This window comes from Hemitrygon akajei, chromosome 12, assembly GCF_048418815.1.
Source record: "Hemitrygon akajei chromosome 12, sHemAka1.3, whole genome shotgun sequence".
Classification (NCBI taxonomy): Eukaryota; Metazoa; Chordata; class Chondrichthyes; order Myliobatiformes; family Dasyatidae; genus Hemitrygon; species Hemitrygon akajei.
The window spans coordinates 39,302,759-39,329,087 of NC_133135.1; the positions used below are offsets into that span (position 1 = coordinate 39,302,759).

At 39.7% G+C, this 26,329-nt stretch overlaps 1 long non-coding RNA gene across 1 annotated transcript; it reads left to right on the forward strand.

The window, feature by feature from the left end:
- Positions 1–1,429: 1,429 nt before the first annotated feature.
- On the forward strand, positions 1,430–26,055 carry LOC140736571 (uncharacterized). Its single transcript, XR_012100976.1, has 3 exons — positions 1,430–1,467; positions 6,507–6,670; positions 25,794–26,055. It is a non-coding gene; the product is annotated as an uncharacterized lncRNA (long non-coding RNA).
- Positions 26,056–26,329: the final 274 nt, after the last annotated feature.

Consider the following 26,329-nt stretch of genomic DNA (forward strand, 5'->3'; position numbering starts at 1 on the left):
ACTACTTACCCCTCCACCTATCTTTGTATCATCCACAAACTTTGCCACAATGCCATCAATTCCATTATCTAAATCATTGACAAACAATGTGAAAAGCAGTGGTTCCAATACTGACCGCGAGGAACACCAATAGTCACCTGCAGCCAACCAGAAAAGGCCCCTTTTATTCCCACTCATTGCCTCCTGCCTGTTTAGTCATTCTGCTGTCCATGCCAGTATCTTTCCTGTAATACCATAGGATTTTATCTTGTTAAGCCGCCTCATGTGTGGCACCTTATCAAATGTCTTCTGAAAATCCAAGTAAATGATACCAACTGCCTCTCCTTTGTCAACCCTGTTCGTTACTTCCTCAAAGAACTGTAACAGATCTGTCAGGCAAGATTTCCCTTTGCAGAAACCATGCTGACTTTTACTTATTTTATCATTAATCTCCAAGTACCTCGACATCTTACCCTTGGTAATAGACTCCAACACTTTCTCAACCACTGAGGTTAGACTAACTGGCCTATAATTTCCTTTCTTTTGCCTTCCTCCCTTCCTAAAGAATGGAGTGACATTTCCAGTGTACTCATTGGAATTCAGAAGAATAAGCTGGGATCTAATTGGAACATTTCAGCTGTTGAAAAGCCTTGATAGAGTGAATGTGGAGTGGACATTTCTAGTGGTGAGGAAGCCTAAGACCAGGGGACACAGTCTCAGAACAGAGGGATGTCCATTTAGAATGAGATGAGGACACTTAGAATGAGATGAATTTCTTTAACCAGAGAGCAGTAAATCTGAGGAATTTGTTGCCACCAGTGGCTGTGGAGGACAAGTGATGGAGTATATTTAAGGCAGAGGTTGATAGATTCTTGATTTGTCAGAGCATGAAGGCATATGCGGAGAAGGTAGGGGATTAGGGCTGAGAGGAAAATAGTGTCAGCCATGATGAAGTGGCAGAGCAGGCTCGATGGGCCAAATAGCTCCTATACCTTATGGTCTTATGGACAGAACTGTAACAGATTTACTGACTGCATTAGACTGAAATACTAGCAACTCTGTGGCAACGCAGCCAACATTTATACAAATGGTGTCTGGAACTATAGCAAATCTGTCTGCTGAACTGGATAGACCCGCTTGGAGCTGTGAAACCTTACTTTTCCCACTGAGATCACCTCTTATGTCAGATCACTTTGGCAGCTGTATCATGGCCTACAGAAATGTAAGAATTATTTTGTATATGGTTTCTTAAAGATGAGGCATACATTTGAGGGCTTTGAATCACATGTTTATTGTCTACCTTTCAGAAAACTACTTTGGACTGATTTTACCTTGCTGGTCTAGGGCACTATTCATCACTTTACATTTGTACTCATGCCAGATGTTTTACTAAGAGGGTTGTTTTTTCTATCTTACATATCTTTCAATCACATTGTTTATTCAGGTGACCTGGAAATCTTAAAGCTATGCGACCCACAGTGCTGTTGGGTGAGTGGTTTCATTTTCTTCATGCTCTTAGGTCCAACTGAAACCATGGTCTTGAAAGATTTATTTTGAACTTCTGAGGAACTGTAAATAAAATAGCTGGTCAAAACAATAGTTTTAAGTACCCAAGGCTTCAACATTTTCATTAATCTTGAGCACTTAAAGCACTCAACCAGAATGAACGCTCCTAGTAACTGCAGACAATGGATCAGTTCGCAGTAGTATGCATGATCTTACATATTGGGTGAGGAGGAGCCTTTCTGGTTTTGCTAGTTCCACAGTCCAGAAGGAATATTTTACAACAACGCACAAAATGCTGGAGGAACCTCAGCAGGTCATGGAGGGGAATAACCAGTCAACGTATCAGGACCTGATGAAACATCTGGGCCTGAAAGATTGACTGTTTATTCTCCACCATACAGTAGATGCAGCTGACCAGCTAAGTTCCACCAGCATTTTAGATGTCGTTCTGAGTTTCCAGCATCTTTAGAATCTCTTGTGCTTAAGAGCATCTTAAATACTTACCTGGTCATAATTAATCTATTCATATTAGCCCATTTAAATCTGCTTGCTGAAGGTTCAGCCAGCTCTGGTTATCTCGAGGCAGGCCTTCCAAGGTAGCTTAACCTGCATATGATCTGATGCGTAGCGCGCCTGAAGCTAGTTATTTAATTTGTTTCAGTATGATAGGAGCACTCTTTTCTTCATACTGAGTGCCTGCACTGCACTATGGAGGCATAAGAAGTTATTTAGTACTTGTACGATGGGTGCTCTGTAATGCCCCTGTCGATCGTTGTAAGATTAGGTAAACCACATTGAAATACTGAACAATTACATTGCTGTCTCCTGCTGCCAAGTTCTGTCTAAATTTGAGCTTAAAACACAGTGTGAAATTTCTGTGATAAGCCAACCATGGACCTATCTTTGCTTGCCCAAGTATATTAACTTATGCCAAATACTGACAGCTTAATGTTGATGACATGTAGCACTGGGAGCTATTCAAAGTCTGATAAATGTACTTCACTTGGGACTCTATGAGTTGCAGCGGAAGGAAGATTTCCATCTGGACTGGATACAAAGCAAATCTGAGTTGAAGAAACAGTAACGCATCTAGCAACCTATGCAATCCTCAGTGGGACCTAGCTGGTCCTCCTAGAATTTGTTGCGTTTTGATTCTATAGTCGTATTGCATGTTGCACACTGATAAATGTCTTTTCATTCCTGAAAAAATGCCCAGGTGTAGTTAAAATCAGGTTGTGACCTTGGAAGTGGATTAAGGCTGCTTGAATGTTTTTACTTATAATCCTTGGGCTATGGGGAATAAAAGACATTTGTCCTAGATTTGAACCCAGAGGCGAAACAAATGCATTCTGGCCACTGTGTTCAATTCAGCAAAATCACTTTTCTATGGTAGTAGTGCTTTCCTTGGCCGTTGTATAAATCATTTAGGCATTGTCTTGGTTCTTTTTGTTTCTCAGCTGAGTTTAAGATATGAAGATATGAAAATGTGATAGAGAAGAGATCAATTGGAGGTTTGGATCAAAGCCCAAAGTTTGATCAGAGGGTCCAGATCAAATCTTGTAAGTCAATTGGCAGGCCGGATTGAAGCCAAAAGTTGATCAGAGGTCCAGATCAAAGCTTAAAGGTCAAAGAGAAGTCCAGAACTTGAGGCTTATTGACTGGAGCTGGGATCCATGAATCTCCATAAGACTATTAGAGAAGCTGGGGCTAAGCGTCTATGAATCCAGGAGTCCACTAGAAGCTGAAGAAGATAATTGTCTTGGAGATAGAGGAAGAGAAGAACAAGGCTTGCTTTGCTGTTGTTGCTTTGCTGCTTGGTACGTTGTGTTTTGCTGTGTTCTGTGCTGTTCTGCCAAAGATTGTGGGAGTGCAATGTTGCCCAGAATGTGTGGTGACACTTGTGGGCTGCTCCCTGCACATCCTGGTGTGTGTTGGTTGTTAATGCAATTGATACACGTCGCTGTATGTTGTGATGTACAAATACATGTGATAAATACATCTAAATCTGAATTTATAGAATGTGAACAACCTCAGAAGGCACAGTATATACTACACTTTGTAAGAATCTTGCAAGCAATAAAAGTAAGCAAGACGTAAAAAAAAAAAGCTGGATGAACTCAGCAGGTTGGGCAGCATCCGTTGAAAGGAGCATTCAATGTTTCGGGCCGAGACCCTTCACCAGGACTAAAGAAGGAGGGGGCAGGGGCCCTATAAAGAAGGTGGGGGGAGGGTGGAATGTGCCAGGTGAAAAACCAATCAGAGGAAAGGCCAAGGGCTGGGGGAGGTGAAGCAAGGAGGGGATAGGCAGGAGAGGTGAAGAAGGAATCTAAGGGGAAAGCACTATGGGTAGTAGAAGAAGGCAGAATCATGAGAGAGGTGATAGGCAGCTAGAAGAGGAGACAGAGTGAAAGTGGGATGGGGGAAGGGAGAGGGAGGGAATTACTGGAAGTTGGAGAATTTGATGTTCATGCCTCTAACTTTCACCCAGACCTCAAATTCACATGATCCATCTCGGACACTTCTCTCCCCTTTCTCGATCTCTCAGTCTCCATCTCTGGAGATAGACTGTCCACTGACATCTTCTATAAACCCACTGACTCCCATAACTACCTTGATTATACCTCTTCCCACCCTGCCAAATGCAAAGATTCTATTCCCTATTCCCAGTTCCTCTGTCTCCGCCGCATCTGCTCCAAGGATGAGGCTTTCCATTCCAGGACATCCCAAATATCCTCTTTCTTTAAGAATCGTGGTTTCCCTTCTGCCCTCACCTGTATCTCCTCCATTTCCCGCACTTCAGCCCTCACCCCATCCTCCCGTCACCACAACAGGGACCGTGTTCCCCTTGTCCTCACCTATCACCCCACCAGCCTCCGGATCCAGCATATTATCCTCCGCAACTTCCGCCATCTTCAACAGGACCCCACCACTAAACACATCTTTCCCTCTCTACCCCTCTCTGCTTTTCGCAGGGATTGTTCCCTCCATGACTGCCTGATCCACACGTCCCTCCCCACAGATCTCCCACCTGGTACTTATCCCTGCAAGCTCAAGTCCTACACCTGTCCCTACACCTCCTCTCTTACCACCGTTCAGGGCCCCAAACAGTCCTTCCAGGTGAGGCAACACTTCACTTGTGAGTCTGTTGGGGTAATCTATTGCATCCGGTGCTCCCGGTGTGGCCTCCTCTACATCGGCGAGACCCGACGCAGATTGGGGGACTGCTTCGTCAAGCACCTCCGCTCTGTCCGCCACAACAGACAAGATCTCTCGGTTGCCACTCACTTCAACTCTGCTTCACATTCCCATTCAGATATGTCCATACATGGCCTCCTCTACTGCCATGATGAGGCCAAACTTCGGTTGGAGGAACAACACCTCATAACCCGTCTGGGTAGTCTCCAGCCCCTTGGTATGAACATCGAATTCTCCAACTTCCGGTAATTCCTTCCCTCTCCCTTTCCCCTATCCCACTTTCACTCTGTCTCTTCTTCTAGCTGCTTATCACCTTTCTCATGATTCTGCCTTCTTCTACTACCCATAGTGCTTTCCCCTTAGATTCTTCCTTCACCTCTCCTGCCTATCCCCTCCCTGCTTCCCCTCCCCCACCCCTTGATCTTTCCTCTGATTGGTTTTTCACCTGGCATCTTCCACCCTCCCCCCACCTTCTTTATACGGCCCCTGCCCCCTTCTTTTTCAGTCCTGACGAAGGGTCTCGGCCCGAAACGTTGACTGCTCCTTTCAACAGATGCTGCCCGACCTGCTGAGTTCATCCAGCTTTTTTTTTTTACATCTTGATTTGACCACAGCATCTGCAGTATACTTTGTGTTTAATAAAAGTAAGCAAATAGCATTCAGAACAAAAGTGAGTCTATAGTCACGAAGCCTGGAGTGTAGGAGCAGGCCACAGTCTTAGCCTCAGTTCAGTGCAGAGCCGAGTAAATGTTGCGTAGTTTCAAGCATTAGTACTCTGAGAAAGTTTGATAGGTATAAGATGGAATAAATGAAGCTTTATGTTTTGTACTTAATGCTGAATTTTTGAACTGATATAAAATGGTGGAATGTAGCTGTAGTGCTGCTTTAATTCAAGAATAACCATTATGCATTTTTGTTGTATGCTGAAAACTCATCTTGGAAAGCAGATGCAATAGCAGACTTTTCTGGAGCTTTAGTTAATTCTATTCAGCCCAGAAGAAAACACGAAAATGTATTTGTGCATCTAAATCCACCAGATCTTCCAAGACCACAATTGTAAGCATTTTCCATTAGCTTTCTTTAATCACCTATTCCTACGATAGGGCTTTGATAGAGATAGATAGATACTTTATTGATCCCAAAGGAAGTTAGTGTTACAGTAGCATTACAAATGCATGGATATACAAATATTAGAAGAGAAGTAGAAAGAATAAAAAATAAGTTACCTCAAACAGTCTAACAGGAGAGGGTCAGCACTTCTCCGCCATAGGTTGACTCATTATAGAACCTCATGGCTGAGGATAAGAATGACCTCATATAGCGCTCTTTGGAGCAGTGCAATTGTCTACTAAGTGTGTTCTACTTCTACTTAGTGTATTACTAAAAGTGTTTCTCTGTTCAGCCAAGGTGGCATGCAGAGGGTGAGGAGCATTGCCCAGAATTGCCAGGATTTTCAGTAGGGTCCTTTGTTCTACCACAGCCTCTAGTGTGTCCAGTTTGACTCTTATAACAAAGCCAGTCTTTCTAATCAGTTTATTGAGCCTGTTGGCATCACCTGTGTTGATGCCATTGCCCCAGCACACCACTGCATAAAAGATTGTACTGGCAACAACAGGGCCTAATTCTGCTCCTATGTCCTATGGCCTTAAAGTAACAGTGAGCAGTGCAGGTTTAGTCTTCTTAAAGTCTATCACCATCTCCTTTGTCTTACTGATGTTGAGCTGCAGATGATTCATCTGATTAAACAACACTGAAGTTCAAAGTATATTTATTATCAAAGTACATATATGTCACCATATTCAACCCTGAGATTCATTTTCTTGCAGGCATGCACAGTAAATTCAAGAAACATGATAGAACCCACAATGGACCGCACCCAACAGGACAAACAAGCAACCAATGTGCAAAAGACAATGAACTGTGCAAATACAAAAAGAAAACAAAAAAAAAGCTATAAATATTGGAAACATGAGATAAAGAGTCTTTGAAGGTGAGTCCATAGGTTGTGAGAACAGTTCAGTGATGGGGCGAGTGAAGTTGATTGATGTTACTGTCTCTGGTTCAAGAGCCTGATGGTTGAGGGCACTGGGAAAAATGTAAAAACTTAATTGTTTTTGAGAATATACAGAACTTCTCAACTTTATTGCCAATTAAATTCATCTTGAACTTTTTTTTAAATCACTATTTTTTTTTGCAATACCAACAAATTACATTCAATACAACCAGTTGCCGATTACATTTTGATTGTTTAACCCAGCCACCCCCCAACCTTCATCACCATCTCCCCCTCCACCCTTTATCCTGATCCCCACCCCACTTTCCACCCCTCATCCTCATCCCCACCCCTTCTCCATCCTTCTCCCCTCCACCAACCAACTGAATAGTAGTGTATACACAAATAGAGCATTCCTATTTTAACAAAAGATCTTTTAAGTTCGATATCAAATTTGTCCACATTAAGATTGTGTTTGGTCGTGCATCATTTACTCTTGCTGATGATAATTCCAGGTAAGAAATGTCCAAAAAGCTCTGAAGCCAGTGAGTACTTGAAATATCATGAGGAGATTTCCAACGCTGGACTACAATCTTCTTAGCTGCACTCAGGCCTGCCAGCCAGATTTTGCATGCTTTTTCTGTAAGGGAAAGGTGGGAGTCATCATTTAGAAGATGTACGGTGGGGTCCATTGGTGATTGTACCCCTGTTAGTTCTGTAAGAGTACTGATAACCTTCCCCCACAAGCCAAAACACCCCTGACATTCCCATACAACATGTATAAAAGAGCCAACGGTTCCGTGGGGGCAAAATATGGGTCAGGAACCAGTCCCATTTGATGTCTAATTCTCGGTGTTAAATATACTCTGTGACAAAATTTCAAGTGTATATACTGATGATTTGGGTTTTTTGAAGAACCAGCAGCATTATCCCAAATCGCATCCCAGTCTAAGTCTTGTCCAATTCAGATAAGTCCCTATCCCAGGCTTTCATTACTGATGTGGTCATATATTTATGGGAGTTTAATTTATCATAGATATATGACACTATCTTCCGGAGCACTCTGTATCCAACTTAAAATCAGATGAAGTCTTGAACTTTTTTTGATCTTTGTAATCTTGTATATATCTGATTTTATGTTTGCCCTTTGAATTTCCTTTTTGTCTAGTAATGAAATTAAATCTCATTTCACTTTCTTCAATTTTAGCTTTTTTCCGCTAAGATCTTTTTTTTCCCTCTTGTTTTGGACACTCACGAATTGTTTGTTGCTACAGTATCAGAAGATGTGCAGCATGATCAAATATATTTTCCCTCGATTGAGCTCTTGCTAAGAATCAATAGCTTGAAGTGGAGTAGGACTCAGAAGAATATACACACTCATGTGTGTTATTACTGAAAAATCTGTACTTTGCTTGTTTAACATGACTTACTTCACCAAAAGTTGTACTTTGTGGAAACAAAGAAAATTACACTGTTTCTCTGAACACTTTCCATAAAGTACTCCAGCACAATGCAGAAGTCTATAATCGACCACATCTGTGGTTGCTTTCAATAAAATTACTTCAGTTTGGTGTACACCATGCTCCCACGTAAGTAACAGTTGTAACTGAAACATATGCTGTAAGTTGAAGACCCTTTTTAAACAACAAAATAAGTGGTTTGCATAAAGACCTATAATGTAAACTAAAGTCTAGAAACAGTTCCAAAAGTGATGTCATAATTGCCAGCACTCACTCGAAATGAACATGATTGTACAATGTGACTGTCATATGGAAAATTCAAGACATTCAAATACTTAATTCTGCTGTTGCAGGTTTCCAAAAATAAGGTCCATCTTATTGTATAATTAACATCCTCTGTCATGAATAACTAAAAGATGGTTACTTTTTCATATGTATTAGATTTATTTGTATCATGTAACAAATCTCTAGACATGGTGAGCTTATGAGAGGCTAGAGAAGGTGCTGACTCTTCACTAAGTTAAATTCAGCAATTCAGCTTTTGTACAATGACCTGTAACTCAAATCAAGTGACTGAACAGCTCTGCCAGTGAATGAGAAAATACATACAACTTTGAATCTTTCTAAACTCCAGCTGGGAACAGATGCAAGATCCAATAGGGAGAAAATATATACACTTGAAAGGTTTTCTTCAGGAAAGGGGAAGAATCTGTAATGTTAGTTTCAGTTTTGGGCAGCAAGGAAGGAACATCTGTTTTCTCATCTTGGTGGTTGTTCCAATGTTTATGTTATTGTGAGGAACTTGTATCTCCTCAACGTTCAGATAATCTGTGATCAATCACAACACATTTGGTCCTTTCTTTTAAATTTTTGATGACTTATCTGATTATACATCTCATGAAAACCTCTCGCTTCCCAGCACTAAATGCGCAGTCAGTTGTGTGGCATGATAGTTTCTCAAAATTGTTGTTTCTATGCCTTTTAATCCCACATTCACTGCCAAACTCCTCAGCAAGAGATCAAAAAGTCATCTGAAGGTAAGCTTTGCTAAATCCACTACAAAATACAGAGTTGCAACCTGAAAGTGAATCTCTGGGCTAAGTAAGGTTTGGTACGCATGAGGGTGAGAAATCTGGACTTCATAAAAATCAGTGCTCAAAGGATTGGAAAGATTACCTGTTAATATTGCGACTTTGCTCTGAACTAACAAGCAATCTCATTGGCTGTAGAGACATTAGATTGCATTTATTTTTGTATTTTGAGTCGGTATGGGTTAATGAAAAAGTAAAATTTCTTCCACATGCCCCACACTATCACATTTCCAGCTCTAGAAAAGCTAATGTATTACATCAGTTTTGACCTAAATTGTATAATTTCTGGGCGAATATGTCAGATTGAACAGAACTTCTGGCATTTTGATAAGTAAGGAATTTCACCATCGAGGAACTAGGCCAAGCATAGCTAATATCGTTGAACTCATTTTTCTTTCATAATTTGTAAACAGATTTGTAAAAATTGTAACGGATATTCTAAAAGTTCATAGAATCATAGAAATATACGACACAGAAGGTGTGTATTCACCTCTTTGGGCCCACATTGACTGAATGGACATTGGTAATCCTACTTTCCAGGTCTTGCTCTGTAGCCCTACAAGTGATGGCACTTGAAATGATAATTGAGGAACTTTAAAAATGTAATGAGTTTTTCTGCCTCCATCATCACTTTAGATAGTTCCAGACCTCACCACTTTTTGAGTCTTTGAGTGATCATTTCCTGAAGTCATGGAACCACAGAGTTGTAGAGCATAGAAATGAGCCTTTTGGTCCAACAAATCTAAACCAATGCATTTACTCCCATCTCGCAAGGATTGCATTTTTAAAATTCTCTTCATATTCTCAACAAATCCCCTCAGATTCTATAATTAACATCACAATAATCATTTAAAGTCTATGTTTCTATATGGATTTCTCTACTTAGGGAACTACATCCTTCCTATTCAGCTCATCTTTTTCTCCTCATAATTTTATCTTTCTTAACTCTTTCCTCACACTCCTGTGTTTCATGGTTAAAAAGCCTAGATGGTCTTTCCTCCTATAATTCTACATTCTCAACACTAGCACAACCCAAACAGACTGGTAGATTCACTGGCTACTGTAAGTGCCACCTGATGTTGTCATTGACGAAAGTGACAGAAAACGTCGTCAGCATGCCGAAACTGATTGGACAGAATATAATTGAAAACAATGAATGGCTAGAAGATTAATAATGAATGAAAATTTTAAGTATAAGATAATGCTAATCCAGAAATAAATATAAAAAATAAGAACTTCTGTGAACACAGGAAGTGATTTTGAGGAATTAACAATGGATAGCAAGGAGCTGGCGGATCAATTACAGAGACACAAGAGATGCTGCAGATGCTGGAAATCAGGGCAACTCACACAAAATGCTGGAGGATCTCAGCAGGTCAAGCGGCATCAATTGAGGGAAATGAACAGTCGATGTTCCAGGCCAAAATCCTTCATCAGGACTGGAAACATAGAAGTGAGAATAAAAGAGTGGGTGGAGGGGAGGGGGGAAGACACTAGTTGACATGTGGTAGGTAAATTCAGGTGAGAAAGGGAAGCAGGAGGTAGGGAAAGGAGGCTAACAGAAAGTGACATGAGATGTTGGGAGTTGGAAGAGGCAAAGGATGGATGAAGAAGAAATCTGATAGGAGAGGATAATAGACCATGGAATAAAGGGAAGAAAGTGTAGAACCTGATGAAGGAAAAGATGATGGCAGATAATATGAGGGCAGGATAGAGGAAAGAGAAGGGGCATTTATCTCTGCAACTGTGTTAAGTGTTACACCTCCTCCCTCCCGCCATTCAGGACCCTAAACAGTCCTTCCATATCAGGCGGTATTTCACATGCATCTCCATGGGTGTAATTTATTACATCCGGTGCTCTTGGTGAACCTCCTTTACATCAGTGAGACCTGACACAGCTATAGCTTCACGTTGCCAAGCATCTTTGCTCTGTTCCCCACAACAACCAGGGTCTATCCATGGCCAGCCATATTAAATCCACTTCCTATTTCCACACCGGCATGTCTGTCAATGGTTTCCTCTGCTGCCACATTGTGACCAGACACAGACTGGAGGAACTAGGATTTTCCTAATTTCTGTTTCCCATCCCTTGTTTTCCCTTATTCCTCTGGCCCCTTTACCCCTTCTCTTTCCCCTCCCTCAACCTAACAACCTGCCCAACACTTTCACCTTCCTCTCTCTGAATCCCCACCTCCTTCCCTATATTCCAATGTCCACTGTCCTCTTCTATCAAATTTCTTATTTGCCTCCTCCAGCCCTTTGCCCCTTCCACCTTTAACTCTCAGCTTCTCATATCATTCACGTTTCATTCCTCTCCACCCTCCCACCTTTCCCCATCACCTGGATTCACCTATCACCTGCCAACTTGAGCTCTTCCCCCCACTCCTGGCTTCTGCCCTTTTCCTTTCCAATCCTGATGAAGGGTCTCGGTCTGAAACATTGACTATTCATTCCCCTCCATATATACTGCCTGACCTGTTGAGTCCCCCCAGTATTTTGAGTGTGTTGACAAGTGAATTAAACAAGTATTTTGCGTCAGGCTTCACCATAGAAGATCTGGTGGTAGTGTGATCGCTTAAGTTGAGTAGGACGTTCTCCTAAGGGATTGGCTATTGGTGGGTCCTCAGATGGCTGTAGAGGTTGATCCGGGATCCACATACTCTCTTGTAGTGTGGGCAAGAGAAAGCGATGATCATAGATAGTAGTCAGGCTGATCACTACAGAAAATATAACATCCCAGCAAAGCTGTAAATCATGAATTGGAATGCAAAAAATTTATAATAATCAAGGTAGTGGTACTGAGCAATTTATTGGAGCTGTGGATTTATAAATCCATGAGTACTGTATGTTATTCCCGGTTTGTAAAAGAAGACACTAATGTTATAGGTGGTGTTGTGTTTAATTCCCCAATATTTCCTTTATTTGGGGAATATTCCATTAGATTGGAAAATAGCAAATGTAATTCCTTTTTTTTTTGTATATGTCATGATTTTGGCCTTGCATTCAAACATTAATTTGAACTTGTCATTTGACTGTTCAATCTCACAGTGGATCTAAATACATCTGTAAATAATTAGCCCTATGTGCTACTGTCATGTACTGTCATCAATAAACTCAGCAAGTTTCCTGTTGGCTTTAACATGCTGGTAATTTATATAGATCATAAACCATTGTGATTAAACAACAGAATATGTAGTGTCTCTGTACTCATCATCAGAGTCTTCAGGAAATGCTCATTGTTTTTCATTGAATTGAATTGACTTTATTTCTTACATCCTTCACATACACGAGGAGTAAAAATCTTTACGTTATGCCTCCATCTCAATGTGCAATGTGTAATCATCGTAATTTATAATAATTTATAATAAATAGAACAGTCAATGTAATATAGAGTACACTCAAAGCAGCGTGAGTTTATCAGTCTGATGGCCGGGTGGAAGAAGCTGCCCCAGAGACTGTTGGTCCTGGCTTTTATACTATGGTAACGTTTCCTGGATGGTAGCAGCTGGAATAGATTGTGGTTGGGGTGACTCGGGTCCCCAATGATCCTACGGGCCCTTTTTACATGCCTGTCTTTGTAAATGTCCTGAAGTTCATGGGAAGTTCACAACTACAGATGTGCTGGGCTGTCTGCATCACTCTCTACAGAGTCCTGTGATTAAGGGAGGTGCAGTTCCCATACCAGGCAGAGATGCAGCCAAGCAGGATGCTCTCAGTTGTACCCCTGTAGAAATTTCTTAGGGTTTGGGGCCATGCCAAATTTCCTCAACCATCTGAGGTGAAAGAGGTGCTGTGGTGCCCTTTTCACCACACCACTGGTGTGTACAGACCACGTGGAGTCCTCGGTGAAGTAGATGCCAAAGAACTTAAAGCTGTTTACCCTCTCAACCCCAGATCCATAGATGTCAATAGGGTTTAGCCTGTTTCCATTCCACAACCAACTCCTTTGTTTTTGCGACATTGAGGGAGAGGTTGTTTTCTTGACATCACTGTGTCAGAGAGATGACTTCTTCCTTGTAGGCCACCTAAATATTGTTTGAGAGAAGGCCAATCAATGTAGTGTTGTCGTCACATTTAATTACCAGATTAGAGCTGTGGGTGGCAATACAGTCATGGGTATGCAGGGAGTAAAGGAGGGAACTCAGTACGCAGCCCTGAGGGGCTCCTGTATTGAGAGTGAGAGGGTTGGAAGTGAGGGAGCCCACTCTTACCTGCTGGCAATCTGACAGGAAGTCCAGGATCCAGCTGCACAAGGCAGGGTCAAGGCCGAGATCTCTGAGCTTCTTGTCGAGCCTGGATGGAACAAAGGTGTTGAATGCAGGACTGTAGTCCAAGAACAGCTTTCTCACATAAGCATCCTTCTTCTCCAGATGGGTAAATTTGTACATAGAATGGAAGTGGTCAGTGAACTAAATCATGCTGGTGAAACAAAGGAAGAAAGCAATGATGACCTTGCACAATCAGAGTGTGTATGGTCTCAGGAATGTAGCTCTATACTATCAACAGCCACACAATCCAACCAAGTTGGAAACAATATTAATTACACCCCAAACCAACCACCAACTAGCTCAGCGATCATCATAAAATGAACAGTGCAGAACATGCAGCAATTTCCTGGATTGAAAGCATTGACTTTGTATGAGTCTTAATCACCTTTCCAAACTGATAGTTTTTAAAGCTTGTTAATATTAGCAGTCCTGTGCCTCAATAATAATTTTACAGATTAGCTTAAGTGGCTGTAATAATTTATTACAATTCCATAATGGAACATCACTGTCCAGTCCACTGTCGATACAGTCACTTCTAGTTTCAAGACTGTAATGTAAAACTCCTGTAACTTGAATTCTGAAAACCCCTGCATGACAATACAAGATAGCTGCACAGTAAAGGTATTGTGATCTTTCACAGTCCTATTTTATTCCATTGTCTGATTTTGAATGTATTTTAACAGCTTAATAAATAATTTCAAGATCTTTTCAAATCATGGTTTACTTATTATTTTCCTTTTTTCTGCTGATTGCTTGTTATTCATTTATTTGAGTAATTGTTTGTTGCTTTTTTTTGCTATGAATAAATAAATGTCTAATTGCACGCCGCTTTCTCTGTAACCAACACTTTATTCTGCACAAACACAAGAAAATCTGTAGCTGTTGGAAATCCAAAGCAATGCACACAAAATGTTGGAGGAACTCAGCAGGTCAGGCACCATCTATGGAAATGAATAAACAGTCGAAGTTTCTGGGTGAGACCTTTCATCAGGACTGGTCAGCCTTGATGAAGGCTGACTACTCATTTGAACTGATTACTCATTTCTATGGATGCTGCTTGCCCTGCCAAGTTCTTCCTGCATTTTGTGTGTGTTAATTTATTCTGCACTCTAATATTATTTTATCTTGTACTATTTTAATCCACTGTTATAATGAATTTAACTATGCAAGACAAGTTTTTCACTGTATCTCAGTACACGTGACATTAATAAACCCATTTACCAATATATTAGAAAAGAATAGCCTTCATGCATAAATACTCTTCTTTTTCTTCGAAGCTTGCTTCTTTATTTTGGGAAATAGTTTGGTTCAGATTTACAAATAATATTTCAAAGAACATTTTCATTTAATAAAGGACAATATATATTTCTCAAGTCTTGTCTGCTGCTGGTGATATCTATTGAAATGTGAACTAAGACACTGTAGATATGAGTCTATATTAGTGCCATGTTGTTTCATAATTTTTCAAAGCTATATAAACTCAGATGTCTCTTGTCAAAATATGATGCAAGGCATTAGTGAGCTATCAACTCCTCCTCAAGTTCATGGAACAAATACATTGAGATAATCTATCACTGTAAGTACCAGTACTGATATATCAATGTTCCATTCATTTGGGAGCATGCGGTGTACCTTGGTAACTCATTTCAGGGTAACTTGTGAAGCCAGATGGAATCCACATGATACTTCTCATTTAAAATTACATTTTTGACTTTATTGAATAAGACTGAAATTTAAACAAAAATGAAATAATTACTCTGAGCATAGAGCATACAGGCCCTTTGGCCCACTATGACTGCAGCAATCCTTATTCCAAGTTAAACAAAATCCATCTGTCTGCACATGGTCTGTATTCCTCTTTTCCTGCTTGTTCGTGCATCTGTCTCTAAAAGTTGATATCATGTCTGCAGTGTGTTCCTGGCCTCTGTCACTCCGTAGAGGAAAAAAAAACTGCCTCGCAAATTTCCTTTAAGCATTAACTCTCTTACCTTAAACTTGTGCCCTCTTATTTTTGACATTTCCACTCTGTAGGGGAAAAAAGACTCAGTCTCTCTACTCTGTCTATGCCTTCAATCTGACGCTCCAGAGTAAACGACTCCCTTACAGACTATCCACCTTTCGTACTCAACAACTTAAACTGATGAAGACAGGCATGGCATATACATCCTTTACTTTCAATTCCGCATGTGTTACCACATTAGTGATGAACATGCACATCAAGTATCAATGTTCCTATGTCCTGCAATTTATTGTATTCCTCCTTCTTGCATTGACTTCACAAGATGCAACAGTTCACACCTGTCCAGATTAAACTCCCCATGTCATTTGTCTACCCAAATTCCCAAATGATTTGTATTCTGCTGTATTCTTTCACAATCTTCCTCATTATTCACAGTTCCAATAATTTTTGTGTCATTGCAAACTTACCAATCAAGTCACTTACATTTTCATCCAAATCCTTAACATATATTATAACGGCATTGATTTTTGTGGAACAATATTGGTTACAGATCTCCTGTTACAAAATCACTCCTCTACGACCATCCTCTATCTCTGATGACCAAGCCAATTTTGTAACCAATTTACTAATTCACATTAGTCTTAATCTTCTGTATTAGTCTATTTTGAGGGACCATATCAAACACCTGTTTAAAACATTCACTGCTTTACCTTCATCAAAAAGGTAAAAATTTCAGTCCAATTGGTTGAGATATGATCTGCCCTTTAACAAATGAACTCATATCCATAGTGCATATCCCACATGTTTCAGTATCATTAACTTCCAGAATGTAACAAATTGGAAATTAGACAAAGAAGTTGGCTTTACCAGCTTTCTTGTCGCTCAAATTTCTTGGCTTTAGTGATGGTGCTAAGGAAGATCGCTACCAGAACTTGCTGCTATTAATATGGCATGAAATAGTGATCATGACCATACATCAGTTTCTCTTCAAAACTTATCAAATCTAGCTTCTCTTTTGCCTATTATCTCACCAAAGCTGCCTCTTCCAAGTTAAAAGGTACTGATTTTGCTGGTCTATTTAATGTTTTGATACTAAGAAAAAAAGGAGACACTTATTTTGATAGCACTAAAGAGAATCAGGTCAAAGTTATTGTTTGTAATAAGACTATTGTAAAAAAAAAGTACAGAAATTTGAGCACCAGTAGAAATAATGTAGAAGGCAGGGAACCAAGATATTCATATGTAACTGAATAAACATGTTTGGAAAAGATAGACCGACTGCTAATTGATAATTGGTTCAGTATTGTCACATGGATGGGCATACAGTGAAAAACTTTGTTTTGCAAGCTATCCATACAGAAATTCCAACCACAAGTAATACAAAGATAAAAGTAAAAACAGAATATAGAATGTAATGTTACAATTAGTTACACGTAAAATGCCGTGCAGGTAGATAAATAGAGTGTAAGAACCACGATGAGCTGGACTGAGATCAGGAATTCATCCTTAGTGCACTTCTTACCTTGGAGTGAATGAGATTGAGATGATCTTATAGAGGTATATAAAATCAGGAGAGGCACAGATGGGTGAACACACTCAGTGGGGAGTTGCGGAATCAAGAACTAGAAACCATAGGTTTCAGATGAGTGGGGGAAATTTTAATTGGAGCTTGAGGGACAAACATTTTTCTGAGAAGATGTTATGGAATGAGCTGCCCAAGGGAATGGTTGAGAAGGGTATACTAACAACTTTTAAAAGACAGTTGGGATTGTACATGTGGATAGGACATGTTTAGGATGCAGGCCAAGTGTGGACCAACAGGACTGGCATGGATGGGCACTAGGTTGGTAAGAAGTAATTAGGGTGAAAGTTTTGTCTCTGAACAGTATGCCTTTATGACTCTAACATGGCGCTGTCATAAACTTGTGGCTATAGTGCATTGTTCTATGTATTTCAACAGCAGCAGGCAAGGGTTAAGAAATATGTTTGTGGTTCATTAAGTGAATATTCTCAGCTCTTTCTGAGAAGTTAAGGTCTGAATTAGTTGTGAGAAGAAAATAGATTTGACAATAGAAGACGTGGAAGTATGTGAAAATTGCAATTTTGATGAATTGGCTGATGATTATTGCTTAGGCACATCACATTAGATCCTTCAGTTCACAGCTTCAGGAAACAAGGATGTTCCTTTACAGACAGACAGACAGACATACTTCACTGATCCCGAGGGAAATTGGGTTTTGTTACAGCGATAAGGAGGAATTTCTTTACCCAAAGGGTGGTGAATTTGTGGAATTCATTGCCACAGATGGTTGTGGAGACCAAGTCATTGGTTAATAGGTTCTAGGTTAGCAAGGTTATAGGGAGAAGGCAGAAGAATGGGGTTGAGAGGGATAATAAATCATCCATGATGGAACGACAGAGCTGACTCGATGGGCCAAATGGCCTAATTCTGCTCCTATGTCTTATGGTATTATGGTCAATTCATTTAAGTGTCAGCAATGTGCAATGCTTCTTACCTGATGTTCAATTTTTTGTGCCATGCTCGGGTGATACTCTGCCTAAGAAACAAAGATAAGCATTTACCTTATAGTCTGTGTAGACTTATTGAAATAGATTTTAACTTCCCTCGGCAGTCAGAATTGGGGGCGGGAGGATTGACTGTGGGTCCTATACCCCGCATGATTTTCATTAATGTAGAAAGTTACTGGTCGTGATTGTGCAGGGAAATGTCTGCACTTCTCTGGGTAACTGCCAACATTTCCTCTACATAACTGTCAGCATCTTTGGGATTTCTCTGTGAATGCTGAAGTCCAGAAGTTGTGGGCAACTGCTCATGTTTATTTTCCAAGTGTATTCCATTGCTGAAAGCCTTGTGGAGTTCTGCAAAAGAACCCAAATGTCCCACCACTTACAGCAGGAATTTCATTCAAACAATCTGCAGGGACAGGTTCTCCTTTTATTTCAGTGGAGAGGAACGGCTTTGTGAAACTAAGTTTACAGTTAGTTATTTTGAAATTATTTGAAAGTTTTAGTCTTCATAGTTATTTAATTTAAAAAGTTAAAATGTAATTGCTTGGATGGTTTTTGAATACATTGGGAGTCAAGAACATTCACAGCTTTCTTTTAGCTTTGGCAGGTGGCTCAGTCAGGAACTGTGGTGAAGTTGATAGTTAATGTTTTTATCATTGCTTTGTGAGTGAGCCTATTCAGGCTCAAACTCAGGTTTATTACAACACAGATGGCCATTACAGTATACAGAATTACTCTAAGATGGAAGAAGCAGGCTACAGGGTATAAAATTATTTTGGGAACAAAAACTTTCTTTGGAGGTCAGCATTAAGTTTGGGGGCTCTCTATCGGCTGTAAATTTTTGAATAATTATTTACAATGCCCTTGGGCTGGAACCATGTAGACAAATAACACTGACAAAGGAGAATGGGTTTGAATACTGTTATTGCTGTTTTATTCTTTTCCTGCTGTGACCTTTAGAAGGAACTGCTTGCTGAGATATTCATGTCTGTTGATGCAGCATTTTAAATATCACTCTCTTTCACCATGTGAACTATTGAGTTACACGGAAGTTTTGAAAAAGACAGATCAGTTTTACTCTTCAGCAGAAAGCTGGGAGACAAACAAACAAAAGGGGAACATTGTGTTTTTCATTCATGCTTATGTCAATTAAGTTCACACCATAGCTTATATATTATCATATATGCTCACAAAGGTTACATGACGTTGACTAGTTAGGCATTACCTGAAGGTGAAAGCCAGCTCTGGAAAGCACTACTGAAAAAGAATGAAGGGCTTCCTTGACTCAAGTGTGGGAAAGTATAGAATCTTATGTCTGAATACTGCATCATTATAGTGGCTTTCTTGAGCTAGCTGGTTCGACATATGGATTCTGGGCAATGGTTAATCTTGGCAAGATCTATTTCCCAAATGTGACTCTGTATCCTCAGTCAAGATATGAATTGTTACACTAAGTTCATTTTTGAGTGACATAGGAGCATGAATAGGCAACTCAACCCCTCAAGTCCATCCCAACGTTCCATATGGTCATGTGTGCTCTGCTCCTGGCTATAAGCTATTAAATGTTTCACTATTAAACTTAAATGTTTATTAATTGCAAGAAAATATGCCATATTTTATATTTCTGTCTCTGAGAGATACATGTGTTATTTTGGAACAGCACAATTTTATTCTAATATTATAAAGTACTGAAGAAGAATTCTTCAAAGAAATAGAAGCCAAAAAATTCCATTCCTTTTGGAAGAGAATGGTGAATTGATGGACGTCACTCCCTGAGAGGGTTGTGGAGGAGAGTATTGGGGGTATTTAAGGAGGAAGTAGATATTTTTCTTAAGGTCTAGGAATTGAGAGCATTGAGGAACTGGTGTAGAAGAGGAGGTGACACCTGGGGCAGAACAGCCATGATCATATGGGTTGGTGGGACAAGCTTAAGGGGCTGAGAGGCCTATTCCCACATCTATTTTCATATATTCTTATATTCTAAGCCATCCAAAGTGCAACTAGAAGGCTGTTTTACCTCTTGTTTCTCATTCTTATCACTCCAGATCAATGGTACTAAAAGCTTAATTGCTTGTCCAACGCTGCTATAAGCCAATTTCACTTTTTAACCATGAGCACCATCTTCTCTTCATTCTTTTGAGGCTATATTTTTATGTTGGTCACTTTATACTTTCTGGCACTGGGATTAAATAGCAGATAAGGTTCTCATTGCAAATTGGACTGATATTACAGGTGATTCTTGAACAGATTGTACAGATCATGTATCTTGTCTGCCCAGTGAAGCAGTGGAGGCTACCTCTGTAAATATATTTAAGACAAGATTGGATAGATTTTTGCACAGTAGGGAATTGAGGGTTATGGGGAAAAGGCAGGCAGGTGGAGATGAGTCAATGGCCAGATCAGCCATGATCTTATTGAATGGCGGGGCAGGCTCAACAGGCCAGATGGCCGACTCCTGCTCCTATTTCTTATGTTTCTTGTGAATGAGTCAAACAGTTCAAGACATTAATAAAATTACAAGAGGACTAGCCAATGATTCATAACAGTTTAAAACAAATAAACATGCACTTGGTAAATTAAAATGTTATAATTCTGCATTATAAAGAAAATGAAAAAATTAAATAAGAAACATTCAAGGCAAATACCTTCCTATTTTATCCTTTAGAATGACAGTTACAATTCTCAAACAACATGCTTGGTAGTAATTACTGCTAATTACTTCTCTAATTTTCTGCTTCTTTTCTGGTTTCTTGAAATAGAGTAAATAAATGTAACTTTGTTTTAATATTTGCTTCATTTTAAAATTATTTACTCATTCAGTTGGGTTATTTATTTGCTGCAACTATTGCATTTGGCCATCAATTTACATGATTCTTTCCATTTTGCCTTTGCTTTGAATGGTTCTACAGTTAGAAGTTCCAATGTTTTGGGGTTAATATCATTTCCACAAAAATTCCAAACCTTATTCTGAACACGATTGTCATTAGTCATCTTTCTGATCAGCAGTTATTCTGGATTATGCAGTTTGTTTTACAGGTGTCAAGGAATCACGAATGATATAATTTCTGCCTAATAGAGATAAATTAGTGTGATTATTAGTACAATGATGTAATCGGGTGTTTTAACTTTCTTCTGTCACAATTCTCCCTGCACTTAATTTGGGAAATTTGGGAGGAATGTTTGCAAACTTTTCCATTCTGTCTTAATTTACTCAAAATGCCATTTTTTCTCTGGAGTGTTATCAACTTTATGCCATTTGAAATAAATCTCCTGAAGGTTCCAGCAAAAGCTGACTTCAACAACCAGAATAAACAGGGTAAATCTGTTTATTGACAAAAAAACTGAACAATGAAAGGTGTTAAAAAAGGAGAATTTAATGTGATACAGAACCAGTTATACCCCTGTGGAGCAAGAACTCAATTAGTGAAAAATAATCAGAACCACTGATGGCTATAGAATAAAGGACAACATAAAACTAAAAAGAAATGCATATAAAGATGTAAAACCAGGTCTTGCCAACTTAGAAACAAAAAAAACACAAGATTACAAAATATATAACAATGAGTTACAGAGAATATGAAAGAAAACTTGTAAATGACATTTCAATAAACACATTTTTCAACAATTATATAACTGAAAGATATATTAGGGCCAATTGAAAGCCAACAATGGTAGTATTGTAAATGAAAATAATGACTTTGTGGATATATTGAATGGTTACGTTGCACTACAGATTACATAAAGAAGAAGGACTGAATGTCAATACAACCCAAGGATTATTTAATGTTGGATTAGGAGGTGAAAACCACTGAAATTACTGTAGATAAACTTAAATTTGAACTTTAATTAATTTGTGAAAAAATTAATGGAAAAAATAATAGTAAAGTGTGACAAATCCTCAGGCTTTGAATTCTTCCATTCAGTTTAGTGTTTTTTTTCCCTTCTCAATAATAGAAATTTTGAGTCTTTTTTATGAATTGTTAAGAGGAGTTGTGGTTCCTTTTATATATTAGCTCAATATTATATTATACATGATTTTGACAGTGTATATTCCTTTCTTTGTTTGTACTTTTATTGAAATATGTATTTGATATAACCTCTCCTCTGATTTGTATTTATCCTTATTTTTTTAAATCAATAAAAAAAGATTGAAAATGAATTCTTCCATTCAAGGATTTGAATGAAGGAAAGGCCATCACTTTCAACTATTGAAGTTTTCTCAGTTAAGGAACCAGTTCCCTTAGACTGAGAAATTATATACACGATGCCATTTAAGAAAACTGAGGAGTCAATCACTGGCTTCTAGTCCTAATAGTTAACATCTGTCATGGGGAAATTATTAGACCCTGTAATTAAGGATAGAGTGAGTGAATGCTTCCACCTAATCAGAATGAGTCATGATAGATTTATGAAAGGTAGTTGATCAGTTACAAAGCTGATTCAATATTATGGAGTTACTGACTCAAATATGGTTATTATGGTTTATATAATATTATTATATTAGAATTGATATTAACCACTATGGTTATTTGTATAGGATTCAATAAAACATTTATAAAGTTCCTAATAGGAGGGTGTTGGCTCATTGAATTGGAGGAAACAATTTTTTCTTTTGCTCCTCCCACATTCTCCAGACTCGAAGGGTAGTCATGGGCATCCACATAAGCCCCAGTTATGCCTGCCTCCTTCTTGGCTAAATAGAACAGTTTATGTTTGAAGCCTTCCCCGGTAATACTTCTCAACTCTTCCTCCACTACATGGACGACTGTATTGGTACTGCTTCATGCACCCATGCTTAGCACGTCAATTTCATCAACTTTGCCTCTATCTTCCACTCTGTCCTTAAATTCTCTTGGTCTACTTCTGACATCGCCCTCCCTTTTCTCAATCTCTCTGTCTCCATCTCTGGAGACAAACTGTTAACCAACATCTTTTATAAAACTACTGGTTACTATGATTTTCTTGACTATAGTTCTTCCCACCCTGTCTCCAGTAAAAATGCTATTCCCTTTTCTCAGTTTCTTTGCCTCCACTGTAACTGTTCCCAGGATGCAGGCTTCCTTTCCAGGACATCAGAGGTGTCCTTCTTCAAAGAACAGGATTTCCCTTCCACCGCTATTGATACTGCCCTTACCTGCATCTCCTCCATTTCCCAAACATCCTTCCCCCATCTTCTCGCCACCTAAACAGTGAGAGTTCCCTTTTTCCTTACCTACCACCCGTTTGGCTTCTGCATAGAACACATCATCCTTTGCAACTTCTGCAATCTCCAAAGGGATTCTACCACCAAGTATATCTTTACCTTTCCCACAGCCCCCCCCCCACTGCTTTCCGCGGGGATCACTCCCACTGTGACTTCACTGTCCATTCGTCTCTTCCAGCTACTCTGCCTCCTGACACTAATTCCTGCAAGCAGCAGAAATACTACCCCTACCCGTTCACCCACTCCCTCACCTCCATTCACGGTCCCAAGCAGCCCTTCCAGGTGAGGCAACACTTCACTTGTGAATCTGCCGGGGTCATCTGTTGTGTCCAGTGCTCCCGATGTGGCATCCTCCACATTGGTGAGACCCTTCGGAAACTGGGGGAAATTACTGAGCACCTCTGCTTCATCTACCAAAAGCCAAAAGTGGGATTTCCCAGTGGTCGAACATTTTCCGATTCCCATTCCTGTTCAGACTCCTCTTGTGCCGAGCTGAGGCCAAAACCTTAAATTCCATCTGGGTAGACTTCAGCCTGATGACATGAATATCGACTTTTTCTTCCGGTAAAAAAAATTTCCCTCCTTTTCCCCTCTTCTTCTATTTCCCACTCTGGACTTTTACCTCCTCTCAGCTGCCTATCACTTCCCTCGGGTCCCCTCCTCCTTCCCTTTCTCCTATAGTGCGCTCTCCTCTCCTATCAGATTCCTTCTTCTCCAGTCCTTTACCTTTTCACCCACCTGGCTTCACCTATCACCTTCTAGCTAGTGTCCTTCCTCTCCCCACTTTTTTATTCTGGTGTTTTCCCCTTCCGTTTCAATCCTGAAGAAGGGCGTCAGCCTGAAACGTCAACTGCTTGTTCATTTCCATACCCTGACCTGCTGAGTTCTGCCAGCATTTTGTGTGTTTTGGTTAGAAAATTGACTGGTTGATTCAGCAACTATAAGACCAAGAAATTGATTGTGAAGTTCAGGAAGGGGAACTCTGAAGAACGCACACTAGCTCTCATTGAGGGGTCCGGAGTGGAAAGGGTGAGCAGCTTCAAGTTCCTGGGCTTCAACATCTCAGAAGATCTGCCCTGGGCCCAATATATTGTTACAATCATGAAGAAGGCACACCAGCAGCTCTACTTCATTAAGAGTGTGAGGAGATTTGATATGTAATGGAAGATTCTAGTAAGTTTCTACTGGTGTACTATGGAGATGATTCTGACTGGTTGCATGGAGGTTCCAATGCCAATGATTGTTACAGGCTGCAGCGGGTTGTAGACTCAAAACATGGGACAAGTCCCTCCCCTCTCCCCCTACCACCGAGGATATCTTTAAAAGGCATTAAGCACCATAATCACCCAGGACATGCCTTCTCATTACTCTCATCAGGGAGGAAGTACAAGAGCCTAAAGATGCACACTCAATGTTTTAGAATCAGCTTTCCTCCCTCTGCTATCAGGATTCTGAACAGTCCATGAACTATTCCTCTTCTGTGGTTCTAATGCAATTTTTGATCTGTTTAATAAACCAGTGATCTTGAAATTATAAAGGTTTAAAATAAAAGATTCAAGAACTTTCCTATACTGCAATAGTCTCTATTTAAAATAATGTGATATGATAAACAATTTAATTGCAAGTTTTGTTGAGGCTTTCATGCTATTACCTAAGTTTAACATGAATAAAACTAAATCACTTTAAGGGAGCTAAATAGGTGGGATTTGTATCTGTTCTCAGTCTATACAGACCTACCACCAAGAACTTGGCTCAAATTAGTGTTAAGATGGCAATGAGCTGATATCATAACATCTTTCATTAAAACTGCCTTTGGATATAAACATGAGAGATTCTGCAGATGCTGGAAATCCAAAGCAACGTGCGTAAACTGCAGAAGGAACTCAGCAGGTCAGGCAACAGCCTTAAAAATGAACAAACAGCCAACATTTTGTGCTGAGACCCTTCTTCAGAGCATAAGCTGTAAGATATCTTTGGATGTAAGCATTATTAATCATCTTAACACTTGCACTTTAAACCTTGCTGGCAGCTTTTGGGCAAACTAAACACTGGTGGCTGACTTGTGTTTAGAGAAGAGGTAAGATTCTAATTAATTTACACAGAACTTTAAATACATAGGAACACATCACTAATTTCAGAATTGTACACCTGTTCTTGTGATTGTCAGTTAAAGCAGGGAGGTCGCATGTTGTTTGCTAAGGGCCACCAATGGTACTGGCTCCTCCCGCTGTCCAAATATTAAATGCAAGCAATACAGTGTAAATGTTTAATAGGTTAAAGTGCACTTGCAAAACTAGTCACATTTAAATGTGCACACTTCTGCCTCATGGTTTGCATTCTCAGAGGCTGCTCTCTCTAGTTTGCCAAACGGACACATTGTATTGACCTACCTTGGAGAGTGATAGTCTCTTGTCTTAATTTTTATTGAACTCTCATTCAATTTTACTGGAGAGAGTGGGAAGTTAGAAATAATAAGTGTTCCATTTCAAGTTGATCCATGAGACAAATGTTGCTATTTGCTGAGAAACAGATGTTACCGCTTTTGTAATTACAAATAAATTTGGAAATGGTTCCTAGTAACAAATGGATTTGTTATCTGTGTTTGACAGGACTGTTGAAGAGTCTGGATTGTCCATGAAACCACTGGCTGCCCTTTATAAAGGAATAGGACGGCTGATAGATGTCTGCAGGAGGATAACTGCTCTGCTTACTGTTTCCTTCCTGACAAATTGACAGGGGCCAAGTGAAGGGGCCCAATAACGTACATTTTATACTCTTATGTTCAACTGTTCTACTCTGTGAAGTGGTGATGGTACAGGCAGCTTCATATTTAGAACTTGGGCCAATTGCTTTCTGTCAAGAACTCATAAAACATTCAGATTTTTGAGCTTATATTTATGTTTGTGCATGGGTAGATGTGTGAATTTCTCTATAATAAAGAAACTATATTGCTTGAACTACTTAAGTTGTAGAGCTTACTACTTAAGATGTAGTGCTGTTTATAGATTTAATTCACTTGAGTGTGTGCACAGGGTTCTGAAGTTTCTGAAGGTTCTGAATGTTCTTACAACATCTACTTGTCACCAATGTGCAAATGACAAGGTAGATGTTGTAAGGATGCTCCTTCCAAACGGATGCCCTAATC